The sequence below is a fragment of the Nothoprocta perdicaria genome, unplaced genomic scaffold (assembly GCF_003342845.1).
Source record: "Nothoprocta perdicaria isolate Ctin4 unplaced genomic scaffold, notPer1 scaffold_4, whole genome shotgun sequence".
Classification (NCBI taxonomy): Eukaryota; Metazoa; Chordata; class Aves; order Tinamiformes; family Tinamidae; genus Nothoprocta; species Nothoprocta perdicaria.
This window is the reverse complement of record NW_020455643.1, coordinates 847,990-874,128: the sequence shown is the minus strand read 5'-3', so window position 1 is coordinate 874,128 and position 26,139 is coordinate 847,990. Positions and strand designations below refer to the sequence as shown.

Sequence of the window (26,139 nt, the reverse complement as noted above, 5' to 3'; positions counted from 1 at the left end):
GGATCAGCCTGGCTGTCCGAGGAGCTGAGCTGTGCATCCCCCAACCCGTTACACAAAGATAAACAACGTGCGTGACCGTGGAATGAGAGGTAACATTTTGAAATGGTATTACAGGAAACATTATCATTCTGTGCTTTTTTCTCTTGCATCACACTAGAACCCTCCCTCACACATATTGTTTTTCTTTTTTCTATTTCTAGCTGAAAATCTCATTTGAAATCCCCACAAAATGCAGATGTTCAGGCAGATGCAAGAATGAGAATGTGTAATGGAATTCAATCGTGTTGTCCTAATGTGGAACGGTGCCCATTTTGTGCTCTAGTTCTGAGCTTTGGTTAGTTTTGAAGATTTCTAAGCTAATTCTGATGTGGGAGAGGACTATAACTATCCTTTTCATGTATTGTATCCTTCTAATTAATTATGGAAAAGTTTCTCTCTTACTAAGTTGCGGTGAGGTCTGTGCTGAAATCAACATTAAGATATGACGTATCAGAGCTGGGAAAAACATGTTTAATAATTATCTGTCTGTAGACAGAATGTGAGTAAATTAGTTTGTTTCAGCAGAGTGACTTTTGTTTCTATTTGCAACTTATATCAGTCTCATTGCAGACTAATGAGAGAAATGAACGCTGAATCCAGATGTCTTCAGTTGCCTCTGGTGTTGCCGTGTGTAGGCGCGTGTATTGGGTGAGCCAGCAGTGCCTTCGGGACCCATGCCTGGCACTGAGCACCCTGAGCAGGACGAGCTGGAGGCTGCTGTGCTAGCACAGAGCCTGTGCGTGCCCAAGGCTTTTCCTGGCATTCCTGCTATCCTGCTCTGGGCATGGGCAAGACGCCAGGAATGTCAGTCCAGTATCCGCCAGTGCCACTGTCCGTAGTGTGTAACATACTGCTTCTACTAAGGACGTCTGCGTGCTGCCCCAGCACCCAGTGCACCCTGTGGTCACTGCTGTCCCCAGGGTTCTCCTGGTTCCTTTGCTTCTGGCTGCTTTTCTTGTAAGGTTCAGCTAGCCCTGAGAAACCTTTGGACTCCACTGCTTCCAGGGAGAACTGACAGGTCGCTGTCATGCTGACAGGATGAGCAATGACTCTCTCGCTGGGGAACCCTTGACAATTAGTGGTGCCACCTCCGTGACCAGCAGGAGATTTAAGTGGGGAACTGCCTGCAGCTGCACTGAGAGGCTGTCGGAGTTGAACTGTCCACATCTGCATTTGTGCAGCTTGACAGTGGTTCCTGTTAACTGTTCCTCAGTTAAACTCGGAAATTCAGCCACCAGTAGGACAGGGGGTTGTTTGGCCTGGCTGATGTCACTGCAGTGCTGGAAGGCTGCTGGTCGTCTTCCTGCAGATTTCAGTTCCTTAAAGATATCAATAGTTCAGTGGGGTTTTTTTTAAGCATTATCTAAATATTGGTACAAGTTTGATATGCCTTTGTGCTTGTGGGGAATGGCACCCAGAATGGCCACCTTTGAGGAAAGGAAAGGAGATGCCGTGTTTTGCTTGAATCAATAGCTAGCATTTCCTTTTGCAATAATGCTTTTAAGGTATGTGGCTTTTTATCTAAAGATTTTATTGTCCTCTATAAAGAAGTGTGTATTTAAATAAATAACCTCCTTTCCGTGTGCTGAATCCTAACTGTAGTTCTTTGAGGAAGTGGCAAGTGTTCACATGTGTACAGAGGTGCAGCTGCACAGGACGCAGCGGCTCCGGGGGAACCTGGCATCGCCGCGAAAGCGTCGGAGAGAGGAAAACACAAAAATCGCAGGAATCTGGCAGTTGTGGGAAGAACAAACTCGTAAAGAGCTACATGACAAGGACAAATAGTGTGTTTTTCTCATTATAATTGCATTTCCGTTTAGCAGTTATATTTCAAACAAAGCCCATTGAAAAACTGCTTTATGAATCTGCCTGTATAATGTGCTGAGTATCCAGGTTCCAATCAGAGCTGAACACACTCCAAACTGTGCAGGAAGAGGTCAGTGCTGAACAAGATTAGGCCCTCTAGATCAAGTAATAATTCTGAAAAGCACAGATTAAGAATAGTGGAATAAATGTGAGATTCTGGAAAAGACACAGGGGGTTTCTGATACAGGGGGTTACCAACACATTGCCCTGGGTGGGGGCACCGAACGAGACCTGCCTATCTCTTGCTTTTCACAGAGTGAAAGATGCAGCTTCTTTCCCCTAACCTGGAAAAATGTATTTTTTTTCTATATATGTAGGTATCAGAATACCTTACTAATACTTTACTTGAGTGTTTAACATCTTTGCAGACTCTACAGCAATTGTGGTGTTTCTGCACTGCTCACCGGCAAAATTACAGGTTTATAGTCATGTTTATGAAATCCATCTTTTTTGTGAGTTTTTGTCACTGAATGGTGAGTATCTGGGCAGAGTGTTTGTTCTCGGGCAAGGCTGGGTCGCAGCCCTTCGCACCGCGGAGGAGGCTCCAGCCGGCTGCGTCGCGGGGCTCAGCCGCTGCGCGCAGGCAAATGGGAATTCTCCTGAGAGAGACACTGATCTGCCATGGGCTCACTGGGAGTGGTGCTCGTGCGTTCCAAATAGGTTTATAACTGTAAAATTGCTGAAACAATTGAAGGACAAAGTTTTTTGGCTCAAGTCTGTGAAATTGTGCTTTTAATTGTGACCAAGGGGTGGTCTGAAAAATGCCATATACCATCATTTTTGTTTCCCACGTGCAGTTAATGGCAGTCTCAGAATAAGTTTTTCACTGTATAGGAAGAGCACCAGATACTAATACAAATTTGCTTTTGGTATTTTCAAAAGTACATTATTTCTTCTGACTCTTTCCTAGATGAAATAACCTTGTGGTTTAGTGACTGACGTTGGTCACTGCTTTTCATGTTGCTTCTGCATTTCATATCCTAATTAGACGGGGATGCAGTCTCTGAAGATTGCGCTGCACAATACTCAATACTTCCCCACATCACACTTCAGCTGCTCTGTTGTCTGGTTACAGTCGGTGCTTTTTCCTTCACTCTGGCAGTGTGATGTTCCTCCCATTTCTCAGTTCAGTGCTCGTTGGCTTCCGTCTGTTATTGTTCTGCTCAATTGTTCTTTTTTTTTTTTTTGGTTAATTATTTGGACTTGCAAAGCTGCTAGATCTTCTCCTTCCATTCACACATCCCAAACCTCTGGTGGCCTTGCAGAGACTGCAGAAAGATTATGCAAAACAGCTGCTAGAGCTTTGCTCCTCCTGCTGATGCCCTTTGTGCTTAGGAGCCTGGGGATCCCCAGGGTTGCAGGCTGGCACAGGTACCTTTGGGGTGATGCTGCTTGTGAAATACCCAGCAAATGCCAGAGTGTGCCAAGGGGCCCAGTGCAGAGAGCCCTGTGCAGGATCCTCTTGGCATCCAGCAGTGCCTCCAGTGCAGTTGTTGGACGGTGACTTTGGAGATGTTCGGCTGAAGAACAAGTGGACATTTTGCTCTTTTAGACGTGAAAATACCCTCTTAGAGAAAAGTACCTGATACATTTTGTCTGTGAGTTTGGTGGCTGGCACGAAATATGATTATTAACATAATCTGGTTATATTTTATGTTTTAGTTCATGTATATGGAACTTTGTATTTAAATAGGGTCATTCACCGCACTCAGATGCACGGAACTGTGTACTGAACTTGCAGCAAGGACAGACTGTTAAGCTTTCCCCACCGACTGGTTCTTTGGGGCACAAAACTTCCCGGCCCTGGGGGGCTGCCTCTCTGCCACTGGTAGTGCCCGACGTGGCGCAGCGCAGCCTAATTGTAGTGCAGTGAGCTGCAGTTGCACAAAACCTTGCCCTCCCCATTCATCTTATTTATTGCAAGCTGAGATTAGGACTAACTGGAATGCAAGTGCCTTGTCACAACATCAAGAGAGAAATGTGAGAATGCAGAAGAGATCGCGTGGGCCTCTAGAGGGGTGACCACGTTGTACTGATGCTGCTGATCACCAGAGGCTGCAATTGTGTAGTACATTCTGCAGGAGCACAGAGACCTAGGAATTAGCCTTTTGGAAGGGAGCCAGTTAATGCTGGAACCTTATGTGTTTATTACGGAAGGGAAAAGCGTAGATTAATGGCACCAAATTTAATTTCAATAGCAGGAGAATTAACAAACATCAACAGATAGGAGTTACCTTCCACTTTAAGTCTACAGAGTTTATGTCTTCGGGTACACACGTTCAATAATATTTTTTGAAGAATCGTAAGACCCTTCTGAAGTGTGGTTCAGCCTCTTTTCTCCAAAGAGAATCAATGACAGAGAATTATCCTCTGTGGTTCGAATATGAAATGGGAAAATGCAACAAAACCCAGTGGGATCCAAATGTACTTGCATTTTTGGCACGTTAGATTACATCTGCATGCTGTGATGCTGATGTAGCATGGAATTGTCTGCACCCGCTTCAAGCTAAGTGAATTAATTACAGCTAGCACAGATGATTCAGTAGCACAGCATAAAGCTTGGCTATTTTCCTGGGGTTTCTTCGTGTATTCTGCCCCAAGCTGCATGTTGTTGAAACTGTCCTGTCTGAATATGTCTGCAACCCAGTGGAGTGCATGGTCTTGGTGCAAAGCTAGTGATTGCTAGAAATTTGTTTTCAGATGCTGTCAGTGCTGATGGCCTGTTTAAAAGAAGTATAAAGAGTGTTAGGTTACGTCTAACTAAAATATGCACACACTGGAGTTTAGGTAAAGGAGTATTACAGTGGTTGGTCTGGTCTTAGAGCCTAAGTGACACTTAGGTGAAAAAATAGGTGCCTCGGCACTGAGCTGTGCTTTGTTCAGGAAGCTACGAGAAGTAGTGCCTGTCCAGCAGCGGCTTGGAATGCAAAAGCAATAGAGTGATTTTTTTCATTTGAATTACTGTTTGGCTGTATTCCTGCAGTAAAGGCTGCCAGTAATAAAACTTCGTTCCAAAATACTTTACTTTGAATAAAATTAAAGTCCTGTATTTCCTATGATTGTGCTTTGATGTCAATAGAAGACAAAAAAAAAAAATGGAAGTATGCAGGTGTTCTAAAATACCTGCAAATCAACTGTGGAACACACTTAATGTGAGATTTTAATTACCTAATTAAACAGCCTTGCTTGGTTAAAATGATTATATTTCTAATCAACTTGAATATGACAGCTGATACTGTCCTAGTAGCCCCACTATCCCAGACAGACAGGACTGCTTTAGCTGCTGTTATCTGAGCTTCTTAAACTGTTGTGTTCCCTCTAGACTGATCTATTCCATGAGAGTTCATAAGCTTCTCTGCTCTTTTGTTTCACAAAATCCCAGAATGGATGAGGTTGGAATGGACCTCTGGAGATCATACAGATCTCTGGATTGCCTTTCCTTAGAGTTTTAGTGGAGTGAAGAGAGCGTGTCATGCAAGTCCTAGACGCTGTGCTGGAGGTCGAGCACGCGGCTTCGCCGGCTGTGCGCGTCACCGCGCGGGACCTGGCGCTGGGTCGCCGGTCTGACACGGTGCTCGTGCGTGCACCTGCTGCGTCTTGCAGAACCCTCTCCTTGTCGTGAGGTCTGCAGGGGATTTTGAGCCTCATTCTGGCTCAGTTCTGCAGAATTCTGCAGATTCTTACAAGAACCAGAGTTTGTACCAATTGCTGTAGTATTTGCAGACCTTCTTCTAACTTTTTACCCAAATTTGTAGAGTTAGGTCACTCTTTCTGTCTTTGTGCTTACACACATTTTATCTTATACAGTGGTGTTTCGTGATGTCTTTCTCAGATGCACATTTTAGCAGTCAGGTCTCCTTTCAGCCTTAATTTTAGTAGGCTTAGTAAACCATTTTTTTAACCTTCTTTCATAAAATAGACTCTTCATGAATCCATTGAACCTATTAGCCCTTCTGCATGTGTTCCAGCAGGCTTAGCTGTTCTTGAGTGTGGCTGGTCAGGGCACTTCAGGGAGACCATTAGCTGTCTTACAGCAGGAAAACCTCTTCTTCCTATCCGTCCTCTAAGGTAGTTTGATTTAAACTGACTGTATTAATCATTTGTCATTTCTTGGCAGTACATCACATTGTGAACATGCAGAGCTACCCTGTTGCCTGTCTTTGTATCTTTTGTCTCTGCTGAACAATTCATAGCCCCCCGGGCCTCTGCTGAATTGCAGCTGTATTTCATCCTGTTTTCACTGCATTTCAAAAACTGTCACTTTTTTTTTTTTTTGGTTCAGTTCTTAGCATTTTCTTTGTCATTGCTGATGCTGGGTTGGTGTCACTACCTGGTTAGATAGGTTTTGCATGCTCTGGCGGGAGAATTCAGACATCCTTTCTGCAAATTGTCAAGGCTGTATCACAGATTTCTTACTTGGTCTGAATTCTTACTAGTCTCAAACTAATACTTATTTAATCAGGATCCAGTCTTTAGAGCAAAAGTGATGCTAGATTCATGATGTGGTTTGAAGGACCTACTCCCAATATTTGCGCTAACTCTCTTTGCTGGTAGAGGAAGAAGCAGAAATGTTGGACACGAGGCCTCAGTGCAGGAGTGCCTGAAGTAGAGATTTAGCAGCTCCAGTCAATGCGTGGGACAGCTCCTCATGGAAGGTCAGTATGTGCTGAAGGCTTTGCAGGACTAGAGCCCTAGCATGCCTTGCTTGGAAAATTCAGGTAAAGATAGCTGAAATGGGCCCCCCTTTTTTGTGTTTCCTTGTTTGTTTCAAAACAATTTCTCATCATCTGTGAGAATTTACGAAGCCTCAGTTCAGTTCGCTTCCTCGGGAGATTCAAATATGTTGACAAATAGGGCATGTTAATGTGAACATGCAGACATACAGTGTCACAGGCAAGAACCACAAAATGAGCAGCTGTCTATTTTTGTCAGTACCCCTAATTGAAATGAAAATCAATTGAAATGAAAAGCCTGATTAAAAGGTACTTTACTGCTCCTTCTATCATAATTTGTCTATAATATGAGAATGATGTGTTGAACTCGCCCCCAAACCCCAATTTATTAAATAATTGCTCCTCAATTCCCAAAATATTGAAGGATGATATTTTCCTCAAAAACTGAGGTTATTTTCAGGATCCTAGAATACACTTGCAGATTGCAAAACCCCTTATATAATCACAGCTAATGTACCGTGGCTTTTTAATAACTAGCATGATTATGACAAAGCTTCAACTGCAAGGCAAAGTATTAAAAGAAATACAGTCAAATTGCTTCTAATAAATTAGAGTAGTCTTTGCTAATTTCCTTTCACAAAGGGAAGTTTGTGCTAGTCAAGGTCATGTCAAAGCAAGTATTCATGTGAAAAGTTAATTTATAAGCTGAGCACCAAGAGAACTCCTTACTGACAAGTCACCTTTTCCTTAAGGACAGATACTTCCTCCTTGCTTCTAGGTTTTAAATCAAGGGTTAATGGATATAGATTCACTTAGATTTCCTCCTACAAACATTTTGGGGGATTACATAACGGGCAGGTAAAAGGGTTTGTCGCCGAGCCAAGGAGCAGGAGAGGGGGCAGAATTAAAAGCCTTTGACAAACATCTGCCACCTGCATGATGACAGACTGATAGTTGGTAACCTGCACGTGTAAAATCACATACGCAGGTGAGTGCCTGTGTAACTGCAGTGCCTAAAGGTGGACTTTTCTTGAGACAGAAACCCCCAGAAACAGAAGAGTTAAGCAATTCCTAGTGTTTTTTTTTTTTTTTTTGCAAACAAGAGATTGAAATCTTAAGTCTGTCTACTGTGGGTATTTCTAGAGAGATCATGACTGATTTTTTAATTGATTGTGTGTGCACACTGTTCTTTAGCACGTACTGATTATAGCTGCTGATGTGGTAGTGCTCTGTGACAGCACGTGAGGTAGGTGATCACGTGTAAGTGGATCACACTGGAGCTGCAGCTTGTCCACACTTACACGTACAAACGCCCGCTAGCGCCACTACCTACCTAAGTGTGGTGAGGCTGCAGCTCTTTTCCTCATTCATGGGGTGCACAGTTTTTGACTCCCGTCAGTGGTGGCTGTTACAGATGAAACTCCTTGCAGCCTGTTGTGCTCCTGACTCTCTCATAACTCTGCACGGTGCTCTGAAGTGTAACGCAGCGGCATTTCTGCAGATACTCCTGGGCAGCTGCCCAGGGCAAGAGCTTGTTGTGTTCCTTGCCCGCTCTTGCCCATTACGTTTCCTCATGTACAGCTTCCAGTCAGATGAGGAACCTTTTGCCGGCTGGTTTAGCTCTCTCAAGAGCAGTTTTCTTGTTCTCTGGGCTGCAGAGGGCAGCAGGTGGTGGTTTTGTCCATTCACTTGAGATATGCAATGCCGTTCTTCTTCTGAGAACTCTTGATAACATGATATAAAACAATTAAAAACTGTCTTGGAAAAGAGGAAGCAGTTAAAAAAACTCACTGCCTAACAGCTCTGCTTGGTAGTGTCCTCAGTTTTCCTCCTCTTCATAGCTTTCCTCTAGATCAAAATATGATTAAAAGTGGGAGTGGTAGCACTTTCCTTATCATTTTTCAGTCTTTCATCATGTCTTTCTATTTGCTGTTTCAAAACAAAACATGAAAAATCTCCAAGATATCTCCAGCTCATTGTCCCGCAGGCCAGCCACAGTCTGGTGTCTCTCCTCTTCCAGATGTGATAGAATATGTTTTTATAATGTATATTTACAACATTTTAACAGAAATACTTCCTCTCTTCAACTAGTACCATATTTAGAAAACCTTCATTGTTTCCTTCTTGTTGTAATTGAAACAGGATCAGGGAGATGTATTTTTTAAGACGAGGAATTGCTCATCGGGTGAGTGCCTGTATCAAAGCACTGTTGCCAGGTGCTTGCCCAGGGTGATGCAGTTACTGACTCTACCAGGCAGTTTTGTTTTCAGGGATTGGGGCTCTGTGCTGCTGTGTATTGACACAAAGACAGTCAAATGCTGTGACCCTCACCAAGCAGTACTTAGCTTAGTACACTGATGCTATAGAATAGCTGTGGAAGATAGAGATACAGGAATAAAGTCTAACCCAGTATAAATGTGCTTGTCTGTAAATGCACTGTCTTTCGAGATAAGACATCACTGAGCAGGGCATTTCTGCTGAAGACCACCACTTAGGTTTTCTCACTTTACTGACTACATCTGTCGCATATAACCAAGGGCTGCAGGGCCTTTTCCTTTCTAGCTTTGACTATTAGAAGGTCATTTTTTTCTTTCTGTAGAAAAGGAGCCTGGAAGTCATTTCTGCAGCCATTTCAGTCAGCTGGGCTCCGTCAGCCTCTACCAGTGTCTAGTTACTGCGCGAGTCCATCCCAACAGTGGGCAGACTCCGAGAGCAGAATGTGCCCTCCAGGTGTATTTGGGATTGCCGCAGTTTCATGGTGTTGACAAGAACCTGTCCTACCTCAAAAGGTTGTTAAGAGTCCACTTCACTGAAGGCTCCCTGTGTCTTCCTACAGCTTGAGATAAAAGAACTGAATATTCACTGAGAGATGCCTTGGTGGTAGAAAGCAATATCCCACAAATGACTTGGCATAAAGCTAGTGGCAAGTGATACTAGACGTGCAAGGAAGAGCCAGATGCCTGAGGTTTCTGAAAAGGCTGGTGTGGATTAATAAATGGGACATCTGTTCTTCGGGACCCAGGTTTCGTCTGGCTGTGTAATTAGCTTCTTTTTTTTAACTCGGAGAAAATGAGATAAAAAGTAATTCTGTGCCTGTGCAGCAGCTCTTGCCACTGTGGTTTGAACTTGCAATTTTTTGTATTCAGATGCAGGCAACACATTCCAGAAAAATATGTGGCTCCTGGAAAAGCAAGAATAGATAAGAAGTACAGAATAAATGCATTTACTTTTTTACTGCATTTACTGGTAGAAATTGTGGTTAGCACAGTAGTTAATCCGAGGGAATAAGAAGGCCATTATCATCCATTACCTTTCTCTGCTTAAAGCCTGAGATTTTGGAGTGCTTTTCCTCTCTGTGAATGCTGTTACTTTCAGCAGCAAGATGGATTTGAGGTCCCTTTCCCATGATTGTGCTGCATCACCCAAATGCCCCGAACATAGGGTGGGCTGCCAATCCCACGCTGAGAGTGACTTTCATCAGGCAGAGAAATTTGGAGATGAAATTGCAGGGACATTGAGCTGCTCCGATATAATCACCTCTTGGTCTTGCTTTTAATACGTTCTTTTAATGCCACATTTTTATGTACTTCAGAATTCACAGAAATCAACATTACAGATGATCTCAAGTTGATTTAAGAAACCTTGTTCAGCAGTGTGTTCCTATTACTGAATTTTTAGTCTGTGCATATTTAAATGAGATAAAATTACAATTACTTTGTGATTGTCTGTCAGAATATTTATGTCAGTTTGACATTCTTGGCACAGAAGATGCAGGGTGGTGGTAATGGAAGTGAATCAGTTATCATTTTTGCTTCACAGTGAAGTTCGGCATATGAATCTCAAAAAGTTGTTCCCATGTTTCAATGGAGAGAATATTTATCAGGAGACCTAACAAAATTATTTATTTTGTTTCTTACGTTTCCTAAGCAAATGTGTGAACTCTTGCATTTGATAAGGCGGCATGTTTGATAAATTGGTAATAGAGAGATCCCTGCCAGTGATGAGACACCAGCGCGCTATGACAATATGTGGCACCTACACGTGTGTTTCAAGGAATTTGGTAGGCATGTGTTAGGTACATCTATTCCCTTTCCTCGTTGGCTTTCATATTCAGCTACTGAGATGAAATTACATGCACTGCACTGCCAATTTTAATCAAATTTTATATTTTTTATTTCTATAAGACAACATAATAAAAGCAGTTCACTAGTTATTTACAAATAATTACAGAAAGGAAAAAGAGGAAATTTCCTGTAAATTTGTTTTGTCGTGGTAGATCTAATTATGAAAGGCCACGTGCAGGCTAGCCTCTGTAAGAGGCCAGCAGTGAGAATGGCTGCTCTCTGAAGCTTGGAAGATGCACGAGGTACACATGGATCATAGACAGAGGCAAGGAGTGATATATAGATCTGTTAGGAAAGAATTTGAAATCTAACTAGGCAAGAGTGAGCCGGGCAGGGACGAGGAAGTGCAGCGTGTGAGTGCAGTGAACACCTAGCTAGATGTGCTAGGTGTTGTGTGACCTCTTACACTCTGGAGAAGGAACTCGGAGGTGACGACCTGCCCTGCAGATGGCACGGCGGGTGGGAAGAGTGGAGCAGATGGGATTAGCTTATCCTGCCTATAGCTTATAGCTATAAAGCTTATAGCTTATACTGTGTTGGACCAGCTTTGCTCCTCTCCACAGGTATTCTCCTCCATTTGCACGGTGGCTCACTGCATACAGTTTTTAATAATGATAATTGAAAGTAAGGAGTGATGAGGTTCTGCAGGTGTACAGTTTCCAAAGGCCGTGCTGGGAAAGGTGTAGCTTTGCTGTGGTTCTGGAGAAGTACAGTCTGCAGCAAAAGGAAGGCGCTGTGAACTCTCCTTAGGAAGGGAGGCAGGGACTGAAGCTGGGTGTTGCTGGGGATACATCTGGGTGTGCTGTGACAGGCGTTGAGACCGCGTTACCGCTGTCGCTGTGTGACTAACAAAGGCGCTTGGGGACTTCGCGGAGCTAATTACGCACAGAACTCTGTGTCCTCACGTGTATTCCTGCCAGAATTCAAATGCTGCAAATGTGTAACTTGCAGACTGCTTTCACTAACATCTTCAGTGCAAAGAACAATGTATAACCTGCAAAAGAAACTTGGCTCAGTAATCAGCCTGAATATGACTTCACCGCTCTGCAGCAGCGGGCTCAGCACTGAGCCGCGGGGCGCTGCCGCTTGCCTAAGCCAGCGCCTCCCAGCTCTGCTTTGAACATAGCAATGCAGTAGTGAGAGTCTGTGAGGAGCTTAACTTCCTTTTTTTATATGAGTCCTTTTCATTTCAGAGTATAAAGTATTTCTTGTCAGATTTGATTTCTTGGCATGATTGCCTTGCAGGAATCCTTACCTCTATGTGCACCGACCTCAGAGGCCTGGAGACGTGACGCACCCTCAGCACAGAGCTGCAAACCCAGCTTTAGCCTGGTGGGTCGTGTGTGCTGACATTACCTGCTGCTGAAAGCTGCTCGGGAGGTGGTGGTGTCTGGAGGGAGTCTGACTGAGGCCCATGCTCTGGTGTGTGTTTGCACGGCCATAAGCAGCCACCCTCGGCCAGCTTGCAGTCGCTGCTCAGGCAGCGTAACTATCTGCAGGTGCACATCGCTTTACTTTGACTAGAGGGAGGGTGAAGGAGGATATATTTTTTTTTCTTTAATATGAATTTTATAGGCTGACACAAATGTAAGTATCATCTGTTAGTGAACTCTTTTTTTTTTTCCAATAGCTTTTCAACTAGATAAAAACAGCTAATTGTTAAAATGGTCATCTGGCCTGGTTCACATGCAGACTCTAAGAACCAGCTCTTTGGTTATCAGCTGCCGAACTCTTGTTAATGGTTTCTGTGTATGCGGAGCAGGGACTGCGCTGGGTGTTGGCATAAAGCTCATGTTTTAGTGTCCCTTAGGCATCCCTGTTGTGGCCAGCCTTGCTTTGCACAGTGCCAGCCTCCTGCACTGAGTGTGGTGTCCAAGACAGCTGTGATTTACAGACTTGCTCTTCTCTTGGCACATGCTGCGTGAGCTCAGGCATCAGCCTGTGGTGCTTGGATTCTGACAGATGGGGTTGCCACCTGGACAGTAGTGCCACGTTAGATGGCCTTGCAAAATAAGTATGATCCAGGCTCCAGTGGTGTCTGCAAGGTTGTTTTTCTGAAAATGTACACTTTGGAAATGATCCGCACTTAACTTTAAACACATATATTTTTGATACAGAAGCACCGGGCTCCGGGCAGGGCGTTCAGCTGCCTGGTTCAGGAGAGCCGGGCATGAGCGCCAGGCTATGGGCAGGGAGTTCGGCTGCCTGGTTCAGGAGAGCCGGGCACGGGCACTGGGCTCCGGGCAGGGGGTTCGGCTGCCTGGTTCAGGAGAGCCGGGCACGGGCTGGAGGTTTGGAGGTGCCTTCCTGCCGCAGCGCGACTGGCCTCTGAGAGTGGCACAACCAGGGGTGGAGGCTCTGGACTTGTCACAGAGCTCCCAGAGTTTCCAGTGGTGGATGATCCAGTTCCGCTCCTTCCCTGGGGCATGATGCTCCATGCACTGTTAAATCAACTGCACTGAAATGCAGGGCACCAGCCTTGGTAATGAGGGTCATGAGCCCCGTGCCCAGCCCCAGCTATGCGGGTCTGCCCCGCTCTGCGCAGTCGTTGGCCTCAGGATTCCTTGCCAGTGAGCTGCATCTCTCAGGCTGCTAGTTAGCAGTTGTTCTTTATCTCTCTGTGTGATTATAGCTTTACTTAATCGCTTAAAAATGGAGAAAATGACTACCTTTTATTTTCACTATAAGACTTAATTATCTCACAGAAGTGCTCTTTTGATGTACAAGGTCTGAGAATAATGAGAAATAATGATGAAAAAATTGTTAAAAGAAATGTGGAGTTATATAAAGTATGAAGTGTTGTGAACTGTTGCTTTCTGTTCTATATAGATGATTTTATATCTTGTTTGAACTCAAGATCTCAAGCATTAAGGAATTTACTTTTACACAACATATAAGAAGGAAATGTTTTGTTCAAAAAGTAGCCATGGGGACAGATAAAAGTTCTAGCAGGGCTTCAGTGCCATGTTATAAAACAGCACTGTTATATCACTGCGGTCTGTGTAAGACCCGTCTTGATCTGCACTGTGAATTTTTTCCCTTAATATACCTAATGTGTTGTTTATGAGGTTTTTCTCTAAACAGATCCATCAAAAAGACCCAACTAAAAAGTAAATGAAACAATTATTGTGTAGCGTTGTGTGTAGTGAACGTGTAGGAAAGGCCTTGTTCAGGGCCACCACTGCATTTCTGCTCATAAGTGCTAAACTGGCAGTAAATGAGGGACCTTGAATCTGTTATCATTAAAGTTGTTGAATTAATGTATTCCAGAGCTTGAATTGAAGAGACAGTCTTCTGTGAACCTTCAGTGAACCAGGCACCGAGCAGCCTCCCACCTGGCAGGCTTGTTGTGAGGCTGCCTCGCTGCCCCTCGGGATGTTCCCGTTGTACCCGGAGTGCACTGCAGCTCCTCGCGTCCAAACGGCTGCTCCGAGTAGTCTGTGCAGCCTGGTTGATAAACTTATTTATCCTTTATTACCTTTTTAATATAGTTAGGTGAATTTCTCATGGTCGTATTACTTTTCTTCTTCTTTGTCTCCTTCTCTCTGAAAAAAAAAGTGCTTTTCCAGCTTGGTCTTGCAGCCTTGAATCGCATAAAGCACTTACTGGCACACATAGAGAGTAAACAAAGGTAACAGTTTCCTTATGGAAAAGATCATAATGTTTTCCATTCTTGTCTGTCTTTACCATCCAAAATATTCCAAATCTTATTAGCAGAGTATAGCCATGCCCTGTTGGAGACTACAAAGCCTGTTGTGTTACTGATGGATTCAAATGAAAAATCAGAAAATTTTGTGTAGAATGAGAAAATGCCATCCTTCTGCACAGCAACTCCTTTGTTTATGGCTTCACTTTACGGGAAGATGTCTTTAATCCAGCTTTCATGGGGATGTTAGAAGCAAAAGTACTGTCAGCAAGTGTGAAAGAATTGGATGTTACAAGGGAGGAAAGGCTCCTCTCTGATGCTGTATTTGAAGCTTCACAAAAGGCAGAGAGAAGACAAATAACTCTGCACACCAACATGGAAATGTCTGGCAAGAAAGAGTGAATTGTTCTTTTAATTTACTCTCAGCATCAACATGTTTTCGTTTATATTTTATAGCTCAGTCATGTTTTATTCAGCAAATCAGGGAAAGAATGGATTGTCACTCTGTGAATGAGAGCAGTGAGAAATGAAGTCTTACCCTGGAAGTGGGGTTAAGCTGCGGTCCTTGACAGGCTCGTGCTTTATGAGATGCGACCAGGGCTAAACACAGGTCAGAAAAAGTTGTTCAAATTCACCTAGCATTAGTATGTCAAGGTACAGGACAGCTAGGTCAAAGTAAGAAAGCAGGTTTTAATGCTGAGTGCACAGAGACTCAGGTTATGCTAGAGTTATCCAAAATTATAAGATGGGTTTCTGAGGAGATGTAAGCAGGGAAATAGGAGAATACAGCACATTCGGTCCCCGGTTCAGTGCTATACCATAAATATATGCCTAGCTTTAAGTTCCCAGAGAGTTCTCTGAAGACACTGTAACCCTCAGTTATAAACAGTGAGTTTGCGTGAGTGATGGATGTGTTTGAATTTAAATACATAGACTGCAGGAAGAAAAAAGCCTGTCTCTGTATTCGATATATGTTATTAGAAGTGATTCATAGTCCCCCAAAAATAGGTGTAGGAATAATAAATGTTTTCAAAAACTGAAAGAGGATATTTGAATAAGAGCAGGTGACGAAAAAATACTTGAGCAAAACCGTTGTGAGGGTGGATGCTGAGCCTGGTGATGTCCAGAGGGGCAGTTCCTGTGCGTGAAGGTAGCCTCGTGCTATGGAGGCAGCAGAAAGCTGGTCGTGGGGTGGGGCCAGGCACCGAGCGGATCCAAGCAGATTCCCGGGATATATGACAAGGGCCAGGCTTTCCCTTCTGGAATGGGATTAGATGATATTTGCTGTCTGAAGAGATTCTTTAAAACACAGTTCTTTGCATTGAGCAGGAAAACTTGCCAATTGGACTAGCTCTTGATTCTCCGTGTCCCTTTTTCAAACAAGCATGCAGATTCAGTTCTGCTTCTGTGTGAATAGAATGGTAGTCTGGGTAAATTCAGAGCATCACTTCTAACCTGAAATCCTGATTTTGTCATAAGTTGTACTGCATGCGTCTCAGGTTGATATGTAGGCACACAGAATAACCTAAGAGCATTTTGGAGGAAATGATTTGATTAAATATGATGGATTATGTGTTACCACATCCAGAAAACAAAAACTGACAGATTGACGCCAGCTGGGAATACGTGTACTCAAATAATTGTGCCTGGCAAATACGAGTCTGATTTCCAGCATTTCCTGAAGCTGAGTGTGTCTAGTGCCTAAATTCCCAGGTGCCTCTTGCTGAGAGTTAGAGATACTAGTGAGCAATACCAAGCTGTTGCCTTAAGACTTTCTCTTTTAATTAAAATAGAGGAGAGAGAAGGGACAGTGGGCCCAGTGTTGGGGTACGAGCTGCAGTGCCTGCTCCCCACGCTGGGCAGGGGAGGAGGCTGCTGGGGCCCCGCACGAGTGGCACCGCTGCTCTCTAAAGGCTGGCGGCAGCCCTTCCACAGGCATTTATGTATGAAATATGAAAATAATAAAATATTCTCTAACAGGACCTGCTTCAGGTAGCAGATAAATTTAAAAACAAAATGCTGACTGAATATTTATCAGTTACTGAGATGAATGCAGTCGCAAGAGTAAGTAATACAAAAGCTGTAATACAAGTACTGGAAAATCTGCTAGGAAAACAATATTGTTGCTTCTCTTCCTAGAAAAAGAAACTACTTTCTGTTTTTTAGGGCTTGTTTTTATGTCATTTAGGAGAAAAAAAAGGAGCCCATTTTGTCATCTAATGCAACTTACACCAAATAAGCCTTAATTTTCTCTATACTATGACCTTTCTTAGCATTTATTAAATTCAGAAAGTCTGGTAGTGAAAGCTTTTGACAGGATGCTGAGAATGGTGTTATCTGGCTTTGCTGGAAACGAAGGAGCCTGTAATGGCAGCGATGATGGCTTTTCCCTGCATTGCCTTTCTGCTCATAGCCCAGAGGGATTCTCAGGGTTTCTGTCGGCCCGCTGCAGGAGCAGCATTGCTCCGTGCTGCACTTCGGAGCTTGTTGGCTTCATCTTCCCTGGGGAGGTGGTGCCTGGGGGACGTCTCTGCTCCGAGGTCACTGCGGCGCTCCCAGGCCTCCTTAGAAGTAGCCACCACTGGGGCTGTGAGTTAATTGTTCTCTAGTTTATCCCTGGGGGTAACCATAGTAAGTGAAAGTTTCTTACTTGCATTCATTTCCACAAGCATAGCAGGGAAATTAAGTTAAATTTAGTCAATTTAGTCTTTTTTTTTTAAGGCAGAGGATACATTTTTGGCTTTATTAAATTTCCTTAATTAAATTTCCTGCCACTATTTCTGTGGGAAAAAAAAGTACTTTCAGAAAATCTTAACTCCTTAAATTGCAAGTTCTGAAACTTCTGAAACATCTTGGCCTTACCAAAGGCTGGAGCTGCAGTGTGAAATATTGTGCTCTGAGAAATGCGTGCGACTTGGTTTGCAGTCTGCAGAGTCTGGTAGCAGGGAGATGATCTAGTGCTCTCTCAGGCTCCTAAATCTTGCTAGGTTGTGTTATATTTTGACCAGAAGCCTTTCACCAAAGAGTGAAACCAGAAGTTGCAGTAATTAACGGGCTTTCCTTACTGGGATACACTTGGGCCTTTCTCTGCTTTGCTCTTCCACCCTTGCTGGGATACTTGTTCTCTGGTACATGAATTAATTTGTCCAATACTTTTTTTATATATAGCAAGTTTAAGATGGATTTTTTTTCTCTACCTATACAATGAAGTTATAATGTGTTCAGTCTCCCAGAGGGGGAATGTAGTTTTATTTTCAGGCCTCACTGCCCGGTAGCACAGTGATGCTGAGAAGCCGCTCTCAAGACTCTGAAACATTTGTCCTGCAGCTTGTGCTTGTCTTGAAAGCACCACCAAAACCAAAAACTCTTTCTCTAGGAGACGGTGGTGGTGGCTGATATAACACATAGCGAGTGAAAAAGGAGCAAGTGCAGTTGATTTTCCTTCCCACTGAGCTCCTTGCCTGTTCAGTTATTACTGAGGGTGCCTTCATCCTCACCAATCCCTGTGTGTTGTTCAAAGCTGTGTATGGCACCTTCTTCCTCCTTCCATTTAACTTCCTTTGTTGTGAAGCATGGAAATTTCAATGTGCATGAATTTCAATGTACAACTGAAGCAATTGTGCTTCAGTTTAGTATGCTATTTGTAGTCACACTTGGCTTTAAGCTAGATATTTCTCTAATGTTCTACTCCTGACTTTTTATCTGCAACAAAAAACCTGTAGATTAATTTGAATTTACATCTTCACTCTTTCAATAACTCTGTGCTATGAGTCTGAAATAGATCATAAATAAGAGGCGAGGGGAACTGAATTTTGTACATACAAATCTACAAATCTTTCTATCTGAAATACAGAGAAACTAATTGGAAGCATATCATCCAGTTAATTTTTTTCCTTTTTTAGCAAGTTTTAGTACTTGTTAGTTAACTCTCTTTTGTTTGAAATGTTCCATAGTGCCAGAGGAAGGAGCCTGCAGGCCAGGCTGAATCACAGATCCAAAGGAGCTAGCACATAGGTGCTAGAATTGAAGATAGTGAGGTTAAAGCTGGGAAAGAATGAAGCTTCAATGTATTTATGAATTAGTCACTCTACTAACGTGGCTTTGGTGTAATTTAGTGATGAGTCATTTTTCTGAAATTATGTTCCTACTTTCAGGTTAAGAATATAATGAATTCAAATACAAAGGAAAGGACAATCTGATCTCTGCATGACACTTAGGTAAGCCTGTTTTACCTTACATTTTTTATTTTCAAATGTCTACAACTATAGGTGATTATTGGAAGAAATGAATGGATTCAGATAACCTCGATTGCTGATCTGCCTGCGGAGGTTCTGGTGTGGTGCTCCAGGTCACTCCCAGCAGCGGCAGCCGGGTTAACTCCAGTCCTCTCTTGCAGTCTGATGTTCCTGCAGCGAGTTAGGGAGCTGGGTGCTGAAGTGCTGGTCGGGTGTTGAGAGTGCTAGTTCACAGCAGGAAAAAGACATTCCACTGTTACAGACTTAGCCCCTGGTGTCACAGGGCTGTTCAGATGTCACCCACCATCGTTGCTGTCAACCTTGCAGCATGTGGCTGGAGGAAGGAAACCAAGGCTAAGGACTGTGCTGGTTAACAGGTATTTTAAATCTCTAGTTGTCATTGCAGCTTGTCATAAATTCAAAGCAGTATTATGCACACAGGTAATGGTGCGTGCCTATAATGTCAAGAGACACCAGAGAAGGGGGAACTGCTGTAGCCCAGGATCCAGCTCACTGCCTTTGCAGAAAGTAATATTTGAATAACACTCCATGATTTCTGTGCTCCAGCTATGATGATTATTACCAACAATATCTAAAATGACATGCGATTTCTTCCTGCCTTGAAATTACACTCTTAAATGGCTGAGTTCTGAACTCCCAAATGTGGTACAAAATGAGTACCGCATTCATTTGGTCCGATGAGAAAAGAAATGTGGCATTTTCCAGACACTGGTTTAGAATGTAGTGAACTTAAATGACAACGGTCAGTAGGTAAAGAGTGAAATAATTTTGTTCATATAGACAGGGAGAAAAGAAGGTGCAGCAGGGACAAACACCCAGCAAAAAAAGAAGGAAAAGGAACATTTAGCACTCCCTCGTGTGCCTTAGCAAGGTCCAGGTGAAAGGCTCACAGCTGGGCCTGGAGCAGTGGCTGTCATTTGTTTTCTTCACCAGAGTGTTCAAGTAAACAAAAAGCATTGAGACAAGAGCAGGTCTGTTTTCCAGGTGAACAAAAGAGGATTTTTTTTGGAAGCAGCTGAAGTAACATCTGTGCCTGGAGATCAGCGGTACTCCCTGAAAAAAGGGGGAAGTAGAGCTGCAAAAGACAGAGTGTTGTAGGATCTTCCTCCTCCCGGAGGTACTTTACTGAAGGATACATTGATTTTATTACACCTGAGAAGCTTAGTATTTCAGTAAAAACCACCACTATAGACAGGGATCACAAAGCATGGGTTTGGTGCACATTGGCCTGGGAGGGTTCGCAGTGAGCGGGGCTCCCCGCAGGCCCAGCCCCGGCGGAGGTGGAACCCGCTCCCACCCGGGCCGCTCCGCCGGCGCCGGGCCTGCCGGGCTGCCAGGAACCGCCCGAACCCGTGCAGGGAGGCATCCCGCATCTTACCGTGGTTGCTCCTTGTAATAGCCCAATTAGAAGAAAACAGAATGTCATTAAGGTTATCATATGTATTTTTAGTTTAAATAAATGCTATGGACTTTTTAGTAAATGTATTTTTGTAGAATGTTGTGTAATCTAAATGATACCTGTGTATTAATGGTGGCTTGTGGAGATGAGTTTGTGAGGTGAGGTCTAGTCTGAGGAGCACTAGATGCCGACAGGAAGGGATTAGGTTCATCTGTCTGGTGCTCCACTATGAAACTAAACTTTAGTCCTGAAGTTTGGTTTGAAACTTGAGTTAATTTGCTTAATAGCTTGTCAGGGCTCCACCATTACAAAAAAAACCAAAGGAATCTAAGTGATCTGACCAGTTGTAGCGAAGGTAAAAATGGAAATCCTGTAGGTAAGATCCTGTTTCAGTCTTTGGAGAGACAGAGCCATCCCAGTGATGCTGAGTGAGAAAAGAGGTTCCAGATATAGGGCACGGTGTGCCAGTGAAGGATGTCTGCCTAGAGACCCAAACATGGGGAGCCCGAAGTGGGAAGGCCCCAGGAAGCAGGAATTTCCAGCAGGATCTTTCCTCTGCCACTGCTTACATGAGCTCTGGCCTCGCTTCTTGCCTCAGCACTGAGCGAGTGGTGGCAACTGCTTCTCCTCATCCACCCTCCCATTCCTTCCTTTGCAAATGCTCTTCTCGTGGCCACCTGTGCTGCTAACAGGTTCTTTCCACTTCAGACACACTATGGGTGAAAAAGTATTTTCCACTGATTAAAAAATGGGAAGCTGTAACTGCCAGCTACAGTTGTTGCTTCAGTTTCCTTTGATTTTTAACGATGTCCTGTTGACTGGGACTGAAGAGCATTTCCGCCTCATTAATTTCTCTTTCTCACAGAAAATTGCTGGCTCATTTAGCAGGGAAGGCTGCAGTATTGCAGAGCTTCCTAGTGCCGACCTAAACCTGGGCTGGCTGCACAGCACAGCAGCCGGGCTGGGAGCTGGGGGTGCTCCAGGCTCTGGTCAGCCAAACGTGAGCTCAGGAACAGCTCCTCGCTCTGTGGTTCACTGCCTCACACCCAAGGGCTTTCCCGTTATCCCTGGACCTCTAAGGACAGCTCCAGTGTTAATGCCTTGGTTCTCCGTCCACGTTCCAGCATTGCAATTCCATTGGACTGTCTAACATCCCTGAGCGTGCCTCTGGACATGCGTGTCCTGTGTCAGTGCGGCATCGTGGCAACACCTTCAGCTTGCTCTAAATGAGAGAAATGGCCAAGTAAGTGCAAAATCTGCAGGCACAAGGTTCTGCAGGAAGCCGGAATTTTCCTGCTCTTATCCTCTTAATCAGGCTTTTACAGAACACGCATATCTTGAATGGTTTTACAGCTTCATTATGGCTTATAGCCTTAACCGCATTAGAAAATGATCTTTGCTAATAAAAATCTTGTAGCTTTTCTTGCAGTTCTTTAAAACAACTATGAGGGTTAGTAAAAACAAAGCTATTCCCTTCTTATGGAGTGGTTCATTTTTGTCATAGTTGTCATGTAGTTTAATTTTACTAGTAGGAAGGAGAGAATAAAAAAAGAGTGAAAACCAAACTTGTTCAGAAGTGAGTAATGGAAAACCTATACAAAACTGTTGTAAAATGATAGTGTAGTCTGTTAGTATATAGGGATGAGAGCATGTTAGTATATAGGGGTATAGTATATAGGGATGTAGTATATAGGGATGTTAGTATATAGGGATGAGAGCAGGCTTTTTTCATCCTGTTTCTTTTTCTGTAATGATCCCCATATTGCAAAGCTTTTTCTTACTGTATTGTAATCTCTTCTGTTCACTCTTCTTGGTCCTCGCTATATATAACATTCAAAGCCAACATTTGATCAAGGCAGCAGACAGAAGCTTTTTCACTGCAAAATTAAGCTGGGAACACTGATGATCCAAAAAAGAAGAAAAAAGAATCCAGATTAAAGACTGCATATATCCATAACAGAAATAGAAAAAAATAGAATTGTCTGTCATTCTTAATTGAATTGTGAAGAAATATAACTATCATTCTTTTGTAAAGGCATATTTTATTCTTTATGTTACCAGCTTAAACTTGTAACAGAAAAGGATTTAATTGAAAAGGCCTGTACAAGGAATCTATATTGCCTGGTCTGTTTTCTTGGGAAATGTAGACCCGCATTAAAAGCTCTTGGTAATTGCAGTGATCTGCAGGAAGTCACACCTGGTGTTTTAGCAGGGGGACCAATGCCTTTAGAGAGGAGGCATCCTGTGGCAGTGTGGGCAGCGGCGGAGGCGCTTGGGACAGGCCCCAGGGCGCTCGCGCTCCCTCCTTACATCGGGGTGAGTCCCTCTGCATTAGGCAAATGAACCGCAGTTTTAAAGTATTCCTTCAGAGTTATTTTAGCAAACTCGAATTAACAATAAAATCCATATGAGGAGAGAGAATTGCTGTGAATATGAAAGAGTCTTCAAGCAGTTTCTTGCTTGGCATTAACCCTCAGGCGCAGATATTTATAATAAATGAACCAAGCCCTAACATTTATGGCGTAACTGAGTGAAGATCAGTCTGTGGGAAGCTACATGGCCCAAGGGACTTTTCAAATGGATGTAGCTCTTTTAAATTCTATATATTTGCATGGCAGTTTTCTCAAATTGGTACTGCCATAGAGACATTATTATTACTTTTCCTTGAATTATTTTTTTGCTTATGATAAATTAATTAGGGTAACCTAAATCTAATGCAGTCTGAATAAATGATTGCATAAGTAATGGTCATAGTTTTGAATAAGCAGGTTCTTTCCTTTATTACTGTTTCTAAAAATTTGTACTGATCTAATTCATAGGTTTTTAGTAAATGATGCTAGCAAATATGCTGATATATAGTAATTCTCTTGAGAAAAAAAATGTTGCTGGTAATCATTGGATTGTAATAATAGAGCTTTGCTGAATCTCTGAAGTTATTATACTCTGTTCTATATTTACAAATAGAAAAAAGATATTCTTTGATTTCTTTCATCTCAAGAAACGGGGTTACTTATAAAGTAGGCTAACAGCTACAGGGGTCTGGACTGTGCAGTCAGAAAAAAACTGGCTGCTTAGAGCTTATTAAATTTGCTAGATTTCTGTAGTATCAAATGAGTGCCTTTTGCCATTGGAAAAAAAAAAAAAGTCTTTCTGCCTGTGCACTAAAAAGTCTCCCATCAAAATCTTCCTTCTGAACAAAATGCAGTAGGTCTAATAGTTCACAATATGAGTCTGTGGACTGGTGTCTAATCACTTCCTATTTCCACAGTTGTCAAAACATTTGCTAATAAGACCAGTGAGTTTGTTCCGCTGCGTGGAGGCTGACTGGTGTCTTGGGTGGACTGTTGAGGGAATAAACTACCCCCCATCCCGTGGTGGGAGGTTAAGAGCAGCTCCCCAAAGCCTGAAGGACTTGAGGGAGATGTGAACGCCTTGCGGGTGTTGCACAGCCTGCAGCTTCTCTCCAGCCGCCTGCCTGATCCAGTGGCACAGTGCCTGTCCCTGCATGTGCCTGGGCTCGGTCTGCCCAGCGTGACCTCTGGTAGGTGGTATTGCCTGTAATGCCACATCCTGAGCACCCCCGAGCACCCAGGGCCGCTGCCTTGCAGCGTCCTGCGCGGGTGCTGCCTGCCCCTGCCAGGGCAGCAGGAGTCCTGGGCGCTTCTTTGCGGCACCTTTGGAAGGTGCTGGGCTCCCGACCCGTGCCCTTCCCTCGCGGGAGCCCTGCAGGTAACAGGCAGGAGACACTGCATTTTATTTCAGGTATGAAGGGAAGCAGGACTGGAATTTGAGAGACATGAAAATACGGAGATAAACCATAAATGTAGTGAAGTCCAGACATCTGCCATAAATTGGGATGCTGATTTAAGAATTCCTGACACAAACCGGAGACCGTGAATGAAAAACAAGATGTGAAAAACACTTTGAGACAAATCTGGGGAAATGTCCAGAGCTTTGGCAGATGAAAAGTCTTGATTCTTCAATTAACATAAAGGGAAAAAAATAGAATGAAGGTAATAGCTTAGACCACTGAATATATGAAGAAATCTATTTTTGTAGTGCCATTTAACCTAATAATTTATGGTCTGATTAAGTGAAAATCAGTCTTTGGGAATCAAGATAGTTCAAGGGTCTTTTCTATCGGTCAAAAGTGATACTGATTATTGCCGTCTCATGATCACATGGCTGTTCTTCAGTGAATGGTCGTCATCTATTACCCGTATAAAATTAATTATGAAGTGGTAAACCCAGTTTAATGCCTGGCAGACATCCGATACCCCTAATATGGAAACCATAGTCAGAGTTGATGGTGACTCCAGGAGAAAAGGCAAAGATTTAAATGCTGATGATACCTGTGTCTCTTTAGATGCTGCTCCCCCGTCCCATATCTCCCTGGCATGAGATCTTGTACTGCACAGGGTCACAGGAAAGCCAAGTCCAGGTTTCTTCTGCAGTCAACTGAACTGCAGCCTCTCTTCTTGTAGCCCACTGACGTTCTCTGCAATGAAGGTTGTTCGCAGCTCCTGCAGGCACTTGCCGCCCTCGGCTGCATCTCTGAATGCTGGAAGAGTCTATCAGAACAACTAATATTGTGTCTGTAGGGTCTCAGTGCCATTTAACGGGAAATGAACCTTGGATTCAAGTACTTGGGGACAGCTGGAGCTCAGCAGCAGGCAGGCTGACGTGCTGCTGGCCCGCTGCTTCCCTGAAGCCTTGCTTGGAGTCTCACTCCGTGCTCATTTGTCCTCATTTGCAGTGATCAAATACCCTGGCAATGGGTGGGTGCTTATGTGACAAAATGTCAGCTGCCCTGGAGCAGTAGAAGGAGGAAATAGGCACCATAAGATGTCAGGGAATCGTCAGAGCTTCTGAGATGAAAACTAAAGTTCACTGGAAAAAGTCTGTGGCGCTCCCGGGGAGGTCTGCTTTTAGAGCTATTACATGCAAGCTGAGACTTGCCTTTCCTAATAAAACGCAAAGACCTTCAATGAAAGGTCAGGAGCAGGAAATTAGGAGAACTGATTAGGAAAAAATAGCAACTTAAATCTTTATGTAATTCTAATAGAAAAAACACATACTCTGGCTACAGTAGCGTGAAGAGTAGGATTATATAGTAATGACAAATTTTAACTGCTCATTGAGGGCACAGTCTGCAAATACCCTTTTCTGTTAATACAAAAGGTTGCAGTGTTGTTGTCCACAGCAAAGCTAGATGTTCTCACAGAAACTGAGATTGGTGGAGTTACCTGAACCTAAGAGCCTCCCCCCTGCTTTCTGTGGTGTGTTTTTTAGGAGACAATGATAAATAAAAGCAGTTGGTTTATAGTGTGCTAAGCAAATGCCCTGCTTCAGTGAGAAGTGTTTACATCTTAACCTGAAACGTATATGAGAATGTAGAACATAGCAGAGAAACATACCTTGACCTTGTGAATGCAGTCACAATGTAATGTGTTTAATGGCCCCGCTGTAATTATGCGTGATGCTTTGGAGAAGGGCTGGGAGTGCAAGGTGCTGGGTGGATACATTGAGGGCAGCGTGTTCAGGTGTTGGTGCTGGGGAGCTGCGCTGCAGATCTGCCCTCGTGACACCCCGTGTGCCGAGCATCGTGTCTGACTGTGCTTGTTTAACCAAGCCTCTTTGCGCTGGGAAGGGATGAGTCAGTATATAGAGATTTGACTTTTCCAAGCTGATCACAAATGCCTTTCACTGGAAAAGTACCTAGTATGTGTTTCTTGGCTCTTTCGAGAGTCATATCAAGCTCCAAATACAAATTACCTTTTCTTTTGCCACTGACAGCTTGCAAGGTGCCTCCTGTGCCTGGACACCATGGCAAGGGAATGCCAGGATTTTGAGCAGCTAAATGCTCAAATGCTCAGCAGTCGTGCTGGGCGATGCTGTACCTTCATCCCCATCACTGAGCAGTAAGTTCAACAGTATTGGACCTTTCTTAATATTTTCCAAATGATTCAAGGTAACAGAATCCAATGCCAGATATTTTATTAATATAATGGGAAATAATTCAAACTTGCAGCAGAGTTGAAAGCAGCTCTGTTGTGTCTCCTGTTCTCCTCTTGTGTCTGTTCTCTTCAGCTCAATGCAGAGTTCAAGGGAATGAAGCCAGCATCAGCTCTGCCAA

General features: G+C 43.5%; 1 long non-coding RNA gene across 1 annotated transcript; it reads left to right on the top strand.

Annotated features, from left to right (window-relative positions):
* On the top strand, positions 1–25,864 carry LOC112952304. Its single transcript, XR_003250361.1, has 3 exons — positions 1–89; positions 18,503–18,565; positions 25,800–25,864. It is a non-coding gene; the product is annotated as an uncharacterized LOC112952304 (long non-coding RNA).
* The last annotated feature ends 275 nt before the right edge of the window (positions 25,865–26,139 follow it).